The sequence below is a fragment of the Crassostrea angulata genome, chromosome 2 (assembly GCF_025612915.1).
Source record: "Crassostrea angulata isolate pt1a10 chromosome 2, ASM2561291v2, whole genome shotgun sequence".
NCBI classification, from domain to species: domain Eukaryota; kingdom Metazoa; phylum Mollusca; class Bivalvia; order Ostreida; family Ostreidae; genus Magallana; species Magallana angulata.
The window spans coordinates 43,774,601-43,788,035 of record NC_069112.1 but is presented as its reverse complement, the minus strand read 5'-3'; the positions used below and the strand labels follow the sequence as shown (position 1 = coordinate 43,788,035).

General features: G+C 30.7%; 1 long non-coding RNA gene across 3 annotated transcripts; it reads left to right on the top strand.

Annotated features, from left to right (window-relative positions):
* The first annotated feature begins 8,212 nt into the window (after nt 1-8,212).
* On the top strand, nt 8,213-12,608 carry LOC128172497 (uncharacterized). 3 transcript variants are annotated; one of them, XR_008242259.1, is made up of 3 exons: nt 8,213-8,322; nt 11,625-11,781; nt 12,393-12,608. It is a non-coding gene; the product is annotated as an uncharacterized LOC128172497 (long non-coding RNA). The 3 variants fall into 3 exon arrangements; XR_008242260.1 differs by lacking the exon at nt 8,213-8,322 and adding an exon at nt 10,316-10,411; XR_008242261.1 differs by lacking the exon at nt 8,213-8,322 and adding an exon at nt 10,323-10,389.
* The last annotated feature ends 827 nt before the right edge of the window (nt 12,609-13,435 follow it).

Below are 13,435 nucleotides of genomic sequence, written 5' to 3'. Positions count from 1 at the left end.
TATTTTTCTTTTTTTGTTTTTTTTTTGGGGGGGGGGGGGGTTAAAGGGTCTGGATTGTAGTTGAATATTTTTTTCTTCAAAATATAAATTCGTACGCATTTATAGATTAATAGTATTATATTCAGTTTAATATCGGACAGAAAAATACGCGCCTGTAATCGGGCATCGATAAAAATTAAACGTGAAAACAGCGTAGGTATTTATTTATATGCTGAATTGTTCGTCTATAAATTCATTTGCGTTTTTTTTTACATTTTGTTGACCTTAAAAAATGTGAAATATTTTTTTTTGGTAATCTTTGTGTGACAACAAATGCTCACAATTAATCTATACTGACGTGCAAATTGCCAAACATGTAGCACTGACATCAATGTTATGCATTTAATAATATAGCTCAATAATCATTCTTCAATAAACTTACTAAATTTACTTTGTAAATGCATTGTTACTTTAATGTTCGTTTGGCAATATCACTCTGAAATTCATTCTCGAATCTGATTGGCTATAGGATAGGATAGGTTAGAACTTAACTTTTATATTTTCATCATGCATCCGCCATTCTATCCTTAACTAGTCAACTTTAACGATGGCGGCACTTTAAAAACATTTTCAAAAAAGACAAGGTACTAAAAACAAGTTGATAAAACACGATTTAATAAAATTACGACAAAAAGAACACCTAGGGTGTGATGGGTGTGACCGATCAGCAGAGGATGGTCAATTCTCTATAACATCTGATTCTACATTTACCTCTACTTTTTGTATATGTACTTGTTTACTCAGCTCTTCGCTCATCTTTTTCCATGGGACTTTTGATTTTGAATATTTTCCTTATAACAACAGTTTTTTTCTTTAAAAATTGTGTAGCGGTTGGCACTCGTTATTGTTTTTCGTCATCCGTCAATAGTTGCTGAAGTCATCTGGCTGAAATTGTTCCGTTATTAACCCATAAACGTCTCCCAATTTAGAAAAAGACATTCATTACAAAATGTCCCAATTGTGTAAATTTTCTTTAATGCTCCAAGATCTTGAATATTCATAACCTGTTTTCAGTCTGAATTAAAGCTTTGGTTACAGCGGCTGGTTCTACTGAAATTATTATTAGTTTTAATCTCTTTTGAGTTTAAGTCTCTGCTTGAAACCGATTAAAAGATATACTAAAGCTATCTAAGAATAACATAATCCACGTAATCGTGGAAAGCGTCACTGCACTTTGTTACGGTACACATTACATAAAAATCAACCCTCCTATTACAAAGGAGGTCAGGTGTACATTGGAACTTTTTTTTTTATAATTTATTGTTTTTGTTCCATACATACTAATGTTGACATTAATAAATTCAGTTTTTATAAATTTAATACACATGCAAACTCACTAACACACAAGTATATTTACATACATTTTTCAATATTAGTGGTAAATGGTTACTTTGCTTCCAAATAAAAAAACCGAAAAATTAAAAAACAAAAAAACAAAAAACAAATCATAATACGAGTAGTAATAATCATAATTTCATAAACTAATCTAAAATGTTTTCCATGTAAGCCACAATTTTTCAAGATTGCGCAGCTTTTTATTTTGGATAGCGGCATATTTTTCTACATGATATTTTATTCTTAAATGACTGAGTAATCCAAGAAAATTTTGCATTTCATTTTGCATTAAGGATATAAAAATATATTGTTTAACATATAGAATTATGAAGTACATTGGAACTTACTTATTTTATCTTCAATGTTTCCAGGTACGGTTACACATAATATGATTTGTCCTTTCTTTGTTTGACTTTCACCGTAATTGTATCCAGTCGACACGTTTGCTGGAAAACGTGGAACACTAGATATAATCCAAAATCCCTCTGTTTCGCCAAACGCAACTGCTCCTGTAATCATGTAATTACAAAAAATTACAAAAATGCATCACCTTCAGCATACGAAAACATACATATTTGTTAAGTGATGTAATACATGTAACAAACCTTTTGAATGGGCATTATTGGATTTGCTTCCTTTGTTCATTGGTGGTTGATCATTGTACATCGCATATGATTTAATACCTGTTTGCTAAACAAAGCATGTTACATGTACATAAGACTAAACTCTTATAAATGCATTATTTATCTCTCAGTACGATTGCCGTTACCGTCAAATTCTGTGGAAAAACTAAAAAGATAATTTGGCTGTTATAAAACATTTCCATAACGAGTAATGGTGTTCCTTCCTGTATTAAATCCAATAATAAAGACTTTGTCTTTATAGTTATATAGTCTATAAGTTACTGTTATCCATCATATTCTGCAATTCCTGAACAGAAAAACAGTTGCATGATACTATTAATATTATTTTTACTGCTGCTTATACCGAATTTAAAGCTATTGCTTTCAATGTCTATACAGCCCCAGTTTCCATTTTATGTTGTCAAACAATGACCCTCTGTAGTACACAACGTTTGCACTCTGTATTCAGAAAATATTTGAAATGGAAAAGAAAAATATTAGTAAACTTAAGCAATATAGTTCACGATTATTTCAAGGGCTTTTTAAGGTAATTAAAGACTAATTGCACGATTACGTGCATATTGTCTTTTTAAAAAATTTAATTGTAAGTTAGCGTCTCCGAGCTCTTTTCGTACCGAAGTACACGTAGTAAGAATTCTATAATGACTCAAATCTGGAAGCAGTAGTTGAACAGCTTTTTTATCCAACCATACAGACAGTTTTATTATTTTTATAAAACGGGTGTAATTCAAGCATTGTGGTTTTTTTTTTTTTGTTGGTAAAAATGTCTAGAAGCCAAACAGAAGAATTTTGAAACCATGATTATAAAAGCTATTACAATCACAATCAGGAAAAATCATCTGTTGGAAACGGACGATCTTTACAAACAAACAAACACGATTACATTAAGGGTTATAAGACAATATATTTACAAAATACTAAAGACAATTAAACCGTGTTATCTGATTGTACATAATCAGATTTATAAATATCTTTATACATGCATGCCCTTCATCGTTTACTTACATCATCCATATACAATGGTCGAAGCGTATTATATAAAGGGTTGTTATAATCACTGGAAATGTTTAATTGACTGTTTTCGAAAGATGGTGAGTTTTTATCCATGTACAAGAAGTTGGTCCCCTTTGACGAGTCGCCTGTTGTAGTTTTTGGCAATTTGTACATGATGAACCTATCAGAATAACGAAAAAAGTTTTTAAAAGAGTCGATGTTTCATACATTTTAGTTTAACTTAAATAAAAAAAAAAAAAAAAAAAAAAAAAAAATATATATATATATATATATATATATATATATATATATATATATATATATATATATATATATGTTTGTCTGCATAAAATGTGTTTTTTTTAGATAAACACGTTACATTTTTTGAGCATGTTCGACCAAGGATACTCTGACCGTTTTAAAAATGTTGATATTGAATTTCGTCATATCTGTTTGCGGAAAAAAGTGATATTTGTTAATGTGCTGTTGAGAACGTGATAAAATTGCATCGAAGTCCAGTAAATATTAAATTCATAGTTGTGTGAAAGCAAGAAAAAAGTTTAAGTTTAAGCTGGTGCCGTATGGTACATGTTTTAAATTCACTATTGAACAATTGATTTTGATAATTCTAATCATAGATGTCAAAACCTCCAAATCAAATAATTTGTAATCTATAATACAAGTACGACGAAAATACCAATATTATACTAATTATAAGGTTTTGACTTGTACCATTTTATGAAAAAAAGACCGTATTGATACTGCTTCTTTTTAAAATAATTTTTTATTTAATATTTTACAATGATAATAATAATTAATATATTTCAGAAACTATCAGCAATGACTGTTTTATTAAGCAAAAGAAGCCGAACAAACTTTTATTACAACGTCTTACCAGTCAACGGGTCCTCCAAGTCGATTGTTGCATTTTAAAGCGCAACAAATATTGCTTTGGTATCCAAGACAAACTATCAAAAGAGTAATCTGCTTCATTTTTGAAATGCTACACTTCAATGTTTGATATATTCGTTCGTTTAAATGTAGTATTATCTTCCGTATTTGATGAATGGTTTGCTTCTACGATTGGTCAATTGCCGAGTCTATTCACATAATGCACAAGTCCCGGGTTTATTTATTCAATAATTTGTTGATGATTCAAAATTTGTTAATTGCTTAAAATATTGTTTAAAACGTTGATTGACTTAATAATGTATTCTTGAGTGCATTATAGGGATGTAACTTAATGTTAAATTATAAAAAAAAATACCAATTCGCGTAAAAAAATAAATATTTTTTTTGACACCGGATAATTGTTGGAAGTTAATTTCAACAGAAATATAACTTTTTTGTAATAATAACCTACATGTTTCACGAAAGTGTTTTGAGCCTACAGCATAATCTATTTTAAAAGCATTATTGAATATTCTTTTTTTTTGTTTAATCAACGATCCCCAATTCACAGTCCTGTCCAATAACTAGATTATCGGGACTTTTTTTTATTCTAATCAAAAATATACCGCTAATATTGACAAAGTTAACGTAATTAATGTTCTAGTGTTAATATTACAAATGCTTGGCTTAGTGCAATCTACAGTTACGATGTTTGAGCTACCGATCCACCTGTATAACATTTATTTGTTTATTTTATCTCAACATGAATACGTATTCAATTATAATCATCTATTGTAGAAATTTGTGATTCATGGCTATATTTGAAAAAAAAAAGTTTCGCTTTATTCTTTTGTTATGTTTTAGGGACGAACAAAAATTTTATGAAAGAAAAATATACCTAGCTATAGGCTGAGAATCGGAGAACCTTTATATGCTTAAAAATATTATGAGATCAATTTATCTTGGGAGCAATTACTAGCCACTTATCAGCGACTTTGCTTGAACACACGGCATCGTTTGAATGTAGTTGTATTTCATGTCTTATTGGGCTGTTTTATTTCACCTATTACAAAAAAGGAAGTTGTTATGCTTATAAGAACAAATTATGTTTAAAAAAACCTAAAAACAGTTCTTCCCGTTTTATGCTCCGATTAATGTCCGGCAGGAAGACTTAGTTTAATTAATTTATAAAGGAAAATTTTCAAAAATAGAGTAAACTGTCGTCATGTTTTTGCTTCTAATTAACGCATAATTCTAACAACGGATTTATTATGACATGTTATGATAGGAAGTATATTGCAAGTGGAGCAACAATTTGTGACTAAATATAGTTTGAAAACCGTGTGAATGTCTGCAAATACCATATATCTTAATAAGCCGTCGAATTTTTGTTTCGCTTTGATCTGTTTTTATCAATTTATTAAGAACATAATTTAGACATCTATGATTATTCCTGAGACGTGTGCTAGCTGCAAACAAATAAGAATCAAAGTAAGGATGGGAGTCTAAGAAGAAACATTGATATTACAAACATATTGGCATGTACTTTAGGAGAATGTTTCGGAAACTATTTGGATATTCATTTCATTATACATACTAGTTGATACTCCGCGCAAGCGCGGGGATTTATCAACTTACACATTAATACGATACAATGCTTAATATGTTGAACCATTTTTTTTGTTCATGTTCTGTATACTGTTCTCGAATATTTTTTTTAAAACCAGTAACATGGTAATTAGTGCGTCCCATCTCGTTTTTTTTTCTTTAGGACATATTGTACTATTCTATTTTTTATATGTTCCAAACATGCATGATATTCATATAGGCGTAGGGTACAATATGTTCATTGTTTACAAATTAATGAATAAGGTTTACTACTAATCTGTCGTCGTATAAAAATGTATGTAATTAAACAAATGCCAGGACATAAACATCTATTTGCACATCATAAACAGTAAATATCAGAACAAAAGTATCTGGTCAACTCGCCCTGTACTTTCCGCCATGACGTTTATTAGTTAAACCGTGTTCCTGATATGATAATTTCGGTCAGGGTGTGATCAAATCTATCATAAAGCCCTTCGGGCTTTATTGGATTTGATCACGCCCCGACCGAAATTATCACCTCATAATACTCAAAGAATGATTCCTTATTCCTTATTAAAAACCAGCTCTATAATTGAACCTCTAAGGCTGTTGAAATTGTTATAAAAATACAGTGAATAAATCATACAGTAATTACCATGTTTACGAATGACAGAATGTAGAACATCTCAGAAAAGGTTAAGTCTGTAAATTTCTTCACACAAAGCTACAACTCAACAGCTTACTGTCTATAGTTTATTTAGACCTTACAAGTTTAATGGTAAACAAGCATAAAAATGTAGATTTGAAAAATATATTAAGATCAGACGCATTTAAAAACTTGGAAAGTGAAAGTACGTAGCCCCAAAAACTAGAGCAAAGCTCATTGCAAAGCAATGAGTATGTCTTATATTGCTGTTTTAAATCAGTTATTAATGGAAAAAGTCTTTACAATCCCACAGGGAAATTCCTAATGAATTATTTTGTGTCAACACAAATTGTACAATGATTTATATCTTTTCATTGAAATATTATTATCAATTCAATTTATTTTTCTTTTTAAAAAATCTTTATCAATATTTATAGTGTAATTTTTATTACATGCTAATTGAAAAAAGTGTTTTTATTTTAGGAATGCAGTGACTAGTAGACACATCACAGATGGCATCAAATAACACGGTGTCAGAGATTATGAAGAAGTCAGTACATAATTACAAAAATTTCTTACATTTCTTCAAAACTGCAGCATGATGTTAAATTTTTAAACATGTAATATTATTGTAGTAAAGTTAATTAGGTTCAATGAATATCAAATAATGAGTAACACTGTTTGACAGAGTATTATAATTTGTAGCAAATGGATGTAGTAGTGCAGAGGTTTGTATTAAAGATATCTTGGATGCAGTCTGAAGACGATGAATGAATGAATGATCCAGGATCCAGATATTCGTCCTGAGCTCAAAGATATCTGCACAACATTTTCTATACAAGTTATGGTAATTAAATTTAAACATGGCTCTGACTGTATGATTGATGTTAATTATAAAATTTTCTTAGTTCTAATGATTTTTTGTAAGATTTTAAAATCTCACTTTGTAAAAGTAACACAAATATATTAATGGTTTTCCACTTCTTAATTTGCAAAATTTTAAAAGGTCTGATTGTGGTTACTTGCATTTGTATTAATATTTTAGACAGAAGTTTAGACTTGACTTGTGAAATGATAAATAGCACATCAAAAAAGAAGTTGGACAAAAAGTGGGTTTAATGCAGGTATATAGTTATAAATTCTCTCTCTCTCTCTCTCTCTCTCTCTCTCTCTCTCTCTCTCTCTCTCTCCACAGATTGCCGTTATAAAATTCTTTATAATTTTTTGGGGGTTTCAAAATTATTGTAGGGATGAGCGCAGTCTCTGTATCTTAATATGTGCATAAAACTAATTCAAGTATGTTTGTTTCCTATTATAAATTAATCGGTGAAATTTCTCTCTCTCTCTCTCTCTCTCTCTCTCTCTCTCTCTCTCTCTCTCTCTCAGTTCATCTGGTTATTAAACAAAATAAAGATAATGAACCAAAAATGCATCATTTAATTTGATAATCGGTTTAAAGTTTGTATTTCATTTTTCAATTTTCAATATTTCTAGGTCTAACTCTAGATCTGCTAGATACAAGACTCTCAACTGTCTTTGTTATATCGGGCAGGATATTACTGCTTTGTTTGTCTAGACATAGTTTTGTTCGTTTGTGTATATTTAATTAGAGTCTATTGTTTGTCTAACTTAAGAAAACCCCTGGAACTAACACAAAATATACAAGATATACACAACAGTTGTGTCGTGTGCCCAGGTGCAGGTTTGTGTATATCTAATTATCTTCTTGAATATCTTCTTTTCTGCTCCCATACTACGAATTTGTTAAAAACTTAATGCATGAATATGATGTCCACGCAGCACAGTTAAGGCTGGAATTTGGAGGCGGGGCTTATTTTGATCAACTTTGAACTCATGAATATTCATTAGATATGTAATTTAACGTAAATAGCATCTATTAATGGTAGTTGATTAGTTTTTGGATTTAATTTCTTGTTGAAGAGAGTTAAATCAAATATTAAAACCCTCATTGTGCAATAATGATCTTTATTTACTTATTTTCAATGAAAACATTAATTGTCGTTTGGTTCCGATCCGCTCCCTTCCGACGCTTGTATCGATCCGTGACGTGTCGACTATTTTTAGCTGGTAGCAAAATGGCAGGCATGGATGTAAACATGTGCGCCGAGATCATGTTGTGGATTGATACTGTGCGTGTGGATGTCGAACTATGCAGGAGATATGGTAAGTATTGGTCAAATCATTTCATAAACTAACGCAAACAGTATGATAAAGAATGTAAACGCAGTACTTATTGTGTGCTGAAACAACAAAGTGATGTACGGATCGATATGTGTTTTCATACGACCACATGTTGTAAATAATTATGAAGTTTTATTACTTTTCAAAGAACTAGCATGTCATTTTGTTACACAAATGATTATGTATATCTATACTTTAATTGCATATAACTTATTATTTTAAAAAATATTTAAAGAGTATTTAAATCCAACTTGTTGAAAACGTCTTGGACAAATAAATGTCGGAGTCTTGGTAAAATGGGTAGGCAAACCCGGGCCGGGGCAAAATAAAAGCCGGGGCAGATCGATATTTTTCAATTTTCTTTGTTAATAATCAACCAATCTACTTGAAATTTTCAGGATATGTCAACAATCAGTATAACTGTATCCGCTGTAAATATTTCTGCAAAACAATTTGTATTTAGAAATTTATCGACGATTGTTGATTTTCAAGTTGGTAAAATGGGTAGGCAAACCCGGGTCGACATTTTACGGTTTTGTGGACTTATTTAAGACAAAACTGAACATTTCACGTTTAATCCCAGTAAAACATATGAAATACTAATAAGTAATAGTCATTTATTGAACGGAAAGTAAAAATTCTTCAATTAATAACAGTTTTTAAGAAAAACCGGGTCATTAAAACCGGATCCGATCACCCGGGACAAACTTAAAAATTCCGAAATTATGAGGATGTAGATATCACAAATATTGTGACATTGCCCAGCTCTAAGCACAAGGAGGTATCCTCATTAGAGCCTATATAATTTATTAAATTGAAAAGGTAAGTAATTGGTGTTACACATTAATTTTAACTTTCAATAAATATTAAAACCACTATTTTTTTTTATTATTAAATTTTGTTTTTTGTAAATTTTATATATCACTAATTATTTAATAGAGCTGTGATAATATGAACGCATGCTGGGATTTTCGTGGATTTTTTCGTGTTTTGTTTTGTTGGTAATTTATTTTTTTAAGCAATCAATATGCCGTCTATTTAACAAAATATAATTATTTTACAACATTAATTATCATTTAATTAATATAATAAAATTGCATCCCCATACCGCGACAAATACAGCATATCAATTCATTATTTCCTGCCCGATGAGATGAAAAGTCAAGATATATACAACATTTATTTATTCAAAGAAAATACACATTTTATAATTCATACCTACTTTTAAAAAAAACTACAGAATAGACATCAGATTGATGTCCATGTACTGAATGAGAAAAGTAAGTTTTGTGGAAGCTTTATAAAGGTTTTTTGAAAAGCACTCAACTCATTATAGAATAATATTAAAGCTAGGCACAGTATCTGTGATCTTTATTCTCAAATTATGTAAATTATTGTAATGAAAAGTAACGTTAATAAAACATAGATAATATCCATGTGGGATAACATAGACACGCAACTATTACGGAATTATCAAGTTTTTCCCGGGTGGTCGGATCCGGTTTTAGTGACCCGGTTTTTCCTTAAAACTGTTATTTATCGAAGAATAATTATTTTCCGTTCAATAAATGACTACTTCTTATAAGTATTTTATATGTTTTACCGGAATTAAACGTGAAATGTTCAGTTTTGTCTTAAATAAGTCCACAAAACCGTAAAATGTCGACCCGGGTTTGCCTACCCATTTTACCAACTTGGAAATCAACAATCGTCGATTAATTTCCTAATATACATGGTTGTGCATAAACATTTACAGCGAATACAGTTATATCAATTGGTAACATATCCTGAAAATTTCAAGTAGATTGGTTGATTATTAACAAAGAAAATTGAAAAATATCGATCTGCCCCGGCTTTTATTTTGCCCCGGCCCGGGTTTGCCTACCCATTTTACCAAGACTCTAAATGTCGATGGCGATTTATCAGCTTTTCCCCATGACATCAGATTTTACCTGAATGCACAACCTTCCAGTTCCACATTGATTATTTATCAGCGACGCCTTACATGTATCAATGTAGATGATAAGTAGTGCCACTGTTTTAGACTGTGTTGGTATATTTACATGGACTGGTATATAATCAATATTTTAATTTTTGCATGTGTACCAATTAATTAAAAGAAATCATTTTTACTCTGACAAATTGCCTTAAAGTATCACTTCAGGCTTCAGGATCATGAAGGAATATTAGACTAAGTCAAAATTTCAGGCAACCATAATATTATTGTTCATCATAAAATATCGATTAAAATTTGTAATTGACAAATCTATATCAAGACAATGTTAGTAGCATTTCAATTTTGTCAGTGATTTCAATCTAGAGGCGTTAAGACAGTGTACAATTTTTGACTTAAGTCTAAGATTGCTTCATGATCCTGAAGCCTGACTGCTGATCCATGTGGCTTCAAATGAAAATGTCACTGCTTAGCTTGTTTACATTGAAATTAAATAGTCTTAATATTTATTTAGAATTAATTTCAATATAACAGTGTGTCATAATTTATATTACCAGTATATGTAAAATTATGGTCTAGAATAAAAAAAAAGATGATACAAGATAGGTTAATTGTTGTGAGAATTATTACCTCTGAGTCTCTAATATTGTATTGTTTTGCTGACCAGTCTTAACTATCAACATGATCATGCAGGTTGTTTAACATGTTTAATTTATCAGAACAATTTTAAATGAAAGGTGCGGGGTACCCGTGTCATCTTAAATATCAACATGATCAGGTTTTTTAACATGTTTAAATTATCAGAACAATTTTAAAAAGAAATTATTTGTCAGGCGCATTGACTGTCCTTGCAGACAATTAAAGATTTTTTTGAAAGCAATACAGTTATCTTTGTTAGGTAACATTACATTGTTAATAGCTACAACTAGATTGTCATCCCCTTCATTCAAATCGCATCATGCAATTACTTTACACCCTGCTTTCAATGACAGGGGTCAGTCAAAACATTTCGTTGAGACTTATCTGAAGTTAAGGCGGCTATGTCGATTCAAAGCTTTTATGTAGTGCACTGTAAAATTTTGACTTTATTTGTTTTAATTGACCAGAATACATAATCTAGAAAGAAAAAGAGTGATAGCCTTGAGGTTTCAAAATAAGAGGTGCTATTTTTTGTTTTTCACACCTTTATTAGCTGATCGCTAGCCTCAAAGACTTCATACTAATCAACTATTACTTGTATCGCTGCATAAAATTTGAGTTCAAGTCTAAATAACTGGTAATTTTTATGATTTCATTTACGCTGTACCTTATACATGTATTTCATTTGTAGACTCCTATACTACTTGTGTTGTGTAGAAGAGGTGAAAGATGCGGGGTACCCGTGTCATGGTGTTTGATTCCATATGATGTATGCTCCAGTGACTCATTACAATCAACTGCTTCAGCCCCTAAGTTGAATTTATCCAATTGCATTTAACATGTTTTTGGTAAGATTTAAAAATACAGTGCCTTACATATATATTTTCTGTGGGTGGAGACTACACTGCATGTATTTGTGTGTTTTCATTCTGCTGGAAATGTAATTAAACTTGCTTTGAGAGTATGCACTATATCGCAAACATTGATTGCTTAGCATTATCCCTTGACGGTAAAGATTGTTTTAATAGGGGGGGGGGGGGGGGGGGGTTCTTTCTGCTATTGTAAACATTTATATCTAAGTCATCTTGGAGTATTAAGTTCTCTTGATTTTATTTAGTATATTGGGAACATTTGTTAATTGCCACAAGAAAATCTGTAATGTTAATAATAATATATATTTATATTTAATATATAAAGAAATCAAAATTTAGGAAGAAAGAACATAAAATATATGTACATGTAAATGTCCAAGTGGCATTTCCAATTATTCTTCTATGTAACGGTGTGTTTTTTCACAGAGGCTACATGTAACTCTTTGCTCATAGGGTTGTATTTTATCAAAAAAGATTTCTCAGGGTGAAAGTTCATTTTATGTCATTTGACATTGTTTAGTTTATACTGTTGTAAAGTGCAAGTGCTAAAATATATAATGTTAATACCGGTATGTTAAACTTTGTAGGCTTATGCGTGAGACCATCTGTATCAATTGGTGAATTGGCTGGTTCTACCTCCCTATGTTCCTGCCTGTTACCCAGCTTTTCCTATGTGGAGACCATCGGCATAATTTTGTATGAGGAAAACAATTATGTGCATTGATAACCTCCAAACAGAAATATCAACATGATTATACATGTTAATTATACATATACAAACCTAATCTTACTACATGTATTTATATGTTGAATCTGAGCTAAGGATTGAAAATTATTAGCAATGATATTTAAAACTTAAACAGTCAAAATTAATGGTCATATGCAAATATTATTTATTTAAACCATTATTTATTTGTTAACAGTTTCCTGACTATGAGTTATTTTTTCAATATTCCCTTGAAAAATGAATAATAAATGTTTGAAAATCTATGTATTTGTTGTTGTGATCAACACTCAAAATCTATGAATTTACATTTTTGTTCATGTATTGTTGTTTGAGTATTTGTTTATTAAGAAGGGGGTGAGGGTAAGAGTTTTGTGCTTGTCCTTTCTTAAAAACTAACAGCAATGTTGAGGAATACTTTCAAAAAAATAAACAGCAATTTTGAAAGAGAATGTGTTTTAAAATATATTTCATTTACCAATTATTGATTTAGGTAAAAAATAAAATGAAAAAATGCACGGCTTTGATTGTCGCTGAATACATGCACGGATCTTTTTTTTTGGGGGGGGGGGGGGTGGTCAGCTAGAGGGAACCAGATCCCCCCTGCAAAATTCAAATTTATTAAAATTACATTACAAAATTATACCTTGGACCACCCCCTTCCTGGCAAACTCAAATAACTGTCGGACCCCCCCCCCCCCCCCCGGAAAAACTTTCTGGATCCGCGCATGGAATATAAAGAGGTATGTCGTAGTTATCTCTCATGTTTTTTTTCTTTTGATGAATTACTGACCCACGCTGTCACTTGAAATTTATAAATGTATAATATTTATTTCTACTTAAGTTACAATTTTGCCTCCAGCAATACAACCAAGGGAAAATATCGCAAAATGCTCGTAATGTAAT